The sequence below is a fragment of the Halyomorpha halys genome, unplaced genomic scaffold, assembly GCF_000696795.3.
Source record: "Halyomorpha halys isolate HHAL.00 unplaced genomic scaffold, Hhal_1.1 Scaffold1276.1, whole genome shotgun sequence".
Classification (NCBI taxonomy): Eukaryota; Metazoa; Arthropoda; class Insecta; order Hemiptera; family Pentatomidae; genus Halyomorpha; species Halyomorpha halys.
In genome coordinates, this window is record NW_027106957.1 from 105,183 (window position 1) to 110,804 (window position 5,622).

Here is a 5,622-nt window from a genome sequence, read left to right on the forward strand (position 1 = left end):
CTTAAGTCTAGTTTAGTGTCCAGGTCACATTTAAATTTGTTCCAATCAACTCTTCCTGTAATCAATGAAGGAGCGGAAGGCTTAAGTACGAAGCTTGAATGTAAAAAAAATATAACTGGACTATGATCTAATGAAAGGTCGTTCAGGGATTCAACAATGGCTTGGAAGGGAGAAATCTGGGAGGTGATAAATATTTCAAGGATAGGTACCGATATATATTTTTTCTCTGAATTTGATATATCCCTAAGATAGCAATGTAGACTAGGTTACTTCCTCTACAAGGGTCGTCCTTTAGTCTGTCCCAAAGCTAGTACAGCTGGCACTAACCATCCCCATTCTACAAACAAAGTCTTCGGAATACGTTAAATGTAAGTTAAAGAAAACTTTCTTTTGTCAGATGTGCCTCTATTGAATCAAAGCAGAGATATGTATATCTAACGTTGGAGTCCTCGCACAAATTTTTAATAAATACAAAGTTTAGTTAATAAAAAAAGTATTCATACCTCAGAATTAGTTACTAAAAATAATAAAGATAGTAGTTAAAAAATAAATTCCTTAAATCACAGAAATTTCACCGGCAGCAGGCTAGCGAAAGGTCGATGTACCAATGTTTTTCTGAGGTGATAATTTTAAATGACTTTATAAATTTCTAACCTCAGAGAAAGAATCGTCTGGCCGTGATAGTAATTATGAGAAGTAATTAAACACAAAATGACTAGGTATTTGAAAAAAAGTATGAGTTTATCATGTATTTTTCCTTTAAGGAAGTTGTTAAAATTCTTTGTTTCTGATGAATAGTTTTTCTTATTTTTCTAGATTTCCTTTAACAATTTTTACTTTCGTTCAGAGTCGGAAATGGCAGTTAATATTTTGTAATATTAACTTTATATTCTTAATATACTATTTTTATAAGAAGTATTTATTGTTTCATTGGAATAATAAAGCTTTACCCCTTTTTCTGCAGTACATTATAAATAGAAAATAAAAAAAGTTTCTTTAGTCAGTTGTACCACTATGCGATGTCAAAAGCGTACCCAGGGTCAAAACTCGTGAAGGGGCATGCAGTAGTTCCTCAGATTGTGATACTTCAGCACGGAAAAGGCGAATAATACCATAATTTTAAGAAAATTATAACAGTGGTTTTTTACTTCTAGGGTGGCAGCTGCCCCTCCCTCTATACCCACCCCCACGTGGAATATGGGTATTAATGTCGCGATATGATATTTTTGGTTAATAGAATAGATCGAACATGTCACAACCTGAAAATGCCCAACAGGGAATGAAATACCGTTGCAGCAAGTTCTTCTCTTACGTTTGAGAGAAGAAGCAGTGAAGAAGTTTCTGCAAAAATCTCAGAAAAATAATCGATTTCATTAAAAAAAGGTTAATTTTTGAAAACTTCAAATTTTCAATAAGATATGTTTAAAAAAATAAAAATTGTACATCCAAACCTGTAATAATAACAACCCCCTGCAACAATTAATTCGAATTACGAAATTGTACATATGAACTCTCCAAGCCCTTTTTCAATAAGGTTTAACTTATTGCGCGAAGACCATACATTCCATAAAAATAATTTATAAAACTGAATTGTTGGTAATTTTGTCATATTTATTTTAATATATTACTTGTTTTAAACCAAAACCTCCCCTCTTCGCCCCCCACCCGCAAAAAAAGAACACCATATAAGAAGCCACTAAAACAATTACATGAGAACGTTCCTCCTCAATACCATTTAAGCAGTTGTGGGAAAACCCACACATTGTATAAAAAAATTAAAGGAACATGAACTGTAAGTTCCAGACTTCAAGAGCCTTTTTTTTCTAACAAGTTAAAAGTAACATATATCACCCCATTCTGATTGTTAATACTTAAATGACAATAGAGAATCAAGGTCAGTCTATTTGAAGATCAAAACAGACCACGCTAAGGGGTCATGAATACACTACGTAACAGCTCTTTATCTTTTGTACAAATTGAAACTGAAACAACGATTAACCATTCTATTATATCTTTACGTAATCTCAAAATATACAAAATTGAAAGAAAGGATAAAACAAATAATGACTGATGAAGTGTTTCTAAACAGATGTACCTAATTAACCCTCCTACTCCATTATATGGATATCTTATCTTTTATTTTTTTTTCTTTCAAACCCAAAATTAAATGTCTTCACGTTGCATAAAATTGTGAAGTTATATTTGGTCGGCCCCTTAATGTTGATAATTAAATCATTTCTAGTTACGTGTCCTAGATTAGTCCTTAAATATTATAAAATTACTGTCGCATCGTAGATTCGTTTATATTTTATGAAATACATAGGAATTGGGGAATTTCAAAACGGCTCTTGCTAATTTTTATTTTCGAAACTATACTATCATTTATGAGGCCCTCTATGATTAAGAAAAATAATCTTAATTACATCCCATGAAGGGACTTTGGTTGAGTTCTTGGAAAAGCGCTGTTTCTTGAATGACGATTATGAAAGAAAATTTCTGTTAAGGAGATTGAATCATTTTTTTTGTGATTAGTACTTTTGATTGTCCTTATACTTTGGGTGTTAAGTAGTTATACTTGGCTATTTGCTCATTATAAGCAAATAAGTATTCTACTTTAGCAGGTCTAACGTTAATATACTACGTGTGAAGATTAAGCCGGAAACGTGCATCAATCATAACTCCTAGGTATTTTAAATACTGCTGAGAACGAATCTCGTGCCTCTCTACTTTGATAGAGATAGTCTCGGTTTTCTTCCTGCTAGTGACTAGGAGTGCCTCTGTACCGTGATCTGCAAGCTGTAGGCCTACCGAAGACAGCCAACCTCGTACCGCGACAACAGCTTGCTTGGCAATGAGGGTAACTTTTTCCTTGTACTTCGTCGCCACTACCACTACATCATCTGCGAATCCCACAACTATGGCCCCTTCCGGCTTTGTCACCTTGAAAATTTCGTCGTATATAACGTTCCCCAGAGTAGGCCCTTGTGCGGAGTCCTGTGGGACTGTTAGACCCTAATCTAATATACAGATCCATCTTGCAATGTTAAAAGTATTCTTGACATCTAGAGTAATGATTACTGCAAGAGCTTTAGCACCTCTCCTCCACTTTGCTCCTGAAATTGCTGTACGGGCCATCTCGACAACAAATCCAATAGCATCTACCGTGGATCGCTCTTTATGAAATCCATATTGAGCCCTTGAAAGGCCATTTACACCCTCTGTGAACTCTTAGCCTGAGGGAGAGGATTTTCTCAAATACTTTACCCATAGTATCTAATAAACAAATTGGACGATGGGTATTCCAGTTTTCCTTTACCGTTTGGAATAACTAAAAGGCGCTGTCTCTCGCAAGGTTTCGGAAATGAGCCTTCACGAATGCAAGAATTCAAGAAATCGATGAAAAGATCCGGCCGTTTCCTGAGAACCACTTTCAGAGCTACAGTTGGAATTCCGTCCAATCCTGGTGCCCTGCCATGTTATAGGTCTGAGGCAATATTCTCTATCTCTTACTGTGTGGTTTGTGGAAAATCTGTAGTATAAATATTGTCTATACATTCAATAGTATTCGCATGATCCGGGATAGTATGCTGACAACATTGTTCACAACATTCGAACTCGTGCGGAGCTGCATCATGCTTTTACTTAGTTTCTTAAGCACTATTTTATAAGGTCTGTCCCAGGGGTCTGATTCCACCCCATCGTAAAGTTCTCTCCAGCAGCGTCGTTTACTTTCTTTGATGGCTTCTTGGAAGTTCCTTCTAGCTCTCTTGAACTCGTCCTGAAGTACAGAAAACTCTGGAAGTCGTCTCACCCACGGGTAACTTCTTCTTGCTTGCTTGCAACACCAACGAAGATTGGCAATAGTATCTGTTCTCCGGTACACACGGGAATGATGTCTACCAGGCTTTGGACGGACCATAGCTGCATCACAAAGACCAGATACAAAAGAGGTCAGTAGCCTTTTCTTTGGCTGACCCTTTCAATTCACATTAATCCTCTAGCATTACAGTGAATGAGCCTTCATAAAATGTTTTCCTGTTCCAGCCAATGGTTCTCCATCGACAACTCTTCTTTCTTGTAGGCATATCCAGTGTAATCAATAGAGCCTGGTGATCACTGTGTGTATAAAATCCATACCCTTCCAAGTAGCGATCCGTTGTAACCAAGCACTGGCAAACTTCAAATCTATAATAGATAATCTTCCTTCCCTAGCGAACGTCGGGTTTGTTCCGATGTTCATAAGGATCATATCATTTATGATGTGCATATGCATGAGCATAGTCAGGAATTCGCCAAGGGGGGAGTAGACCACAGCCCATTACACATACATATCACATTCACCCCCTCTTTATTTAATGACACAGTCTTTCATAGATAATGGGGGCTTTCTGATTCTAGTTGTTCTTCAGAGTACCAGTTAAGGGCTGGGTTGAGATTTGGCTGGAGACAGAGCTTCTTCAACGGTTGGCCTTTTTTGATTCTTTAATGATTCTCTCCAATTCTGGGTGTCACCGGTGTTTGAGTTCCTGGTCGGTGAATCCAACCCAGATACTTCAACTTGGGTGGTATCAGAAGGATTGAGGGAGTTGTCAGTGACTGGAAAAGTCTCCTCTTCAAGCAGATCATTATTTCCTGCTGGAGTAAGGTGCCTAAGGTTTACAGTAGTCTCTTTTCCATTAGGGTGTTGTACAAGGGCATAATCAGGGTTGGATTCTAATAAAGTTATTCTTGCACAATAGGATCATATTTGTTCTGCCGAACATGATTCCCCATCATACCTTTCCCAGGAGTTGTAAGCCACTGAGGAAGAGAAACATCTGAACTGGACTTTCTCTTGGGGAACAACATACGTTCATGAAGAGTGGGGTTTGTAGCCGTGCAAAGGAGACAGCGAATAGAGTGTAACGCTTCCGGCAATACCTTCTACCATTGTGATGTCATAAGTCCTAGATTGGATTTTAAAGCTAGTGAAATAGTTTTCCATATTATACCATTGTAGCGCTCAACTTGTCCATTGCCACATGGATTATATAGAGTGGTTTGACTGGTTGCAACCCTATTTGAATGAAGAAAATCCTGAAGTTCTTTGGATAAAAAAGATGTTCCTCTATCTGTTTTATTTCTGAACATGTTCTGCAGGATGCAATAACACTGCGAATTTCATCGATTGCATTCATTGCAAAAATTCATTTTTCATTGCATACATGTTGCTCTGTGGCAAAATGTGAATATATCGATAGTCGGTAGGTTGCCACCAAGCTTTGTGTTGTGTTCTTTGTTGCTTTGTACTGTTCCAGTTGAACCACACTATATAATCCATGTGGCAATGGACAAGTTGAGCGTTACAATGGTATAATATGGAAAACTATTTCACTGGCTTTAAAATCTAATCCAGTTCAGGCATTTCTCTTCCTCAGTGGCTGACAAATCCTAGGAAAGTTCTGATGAGGAATCATGTCCGGCAGGACAGTTCTATACTGCCTAACCATGGTTGGGTGTCAAAGTTTTTCATTTTCATCACCACCCGTAGATAAAATTGTAACTTAAAAGTTATTTATTGTTTTTTCTGTGCACAAAATATTAGTTTTATTACCTACTAATTATGTATTTATAGAATCAATA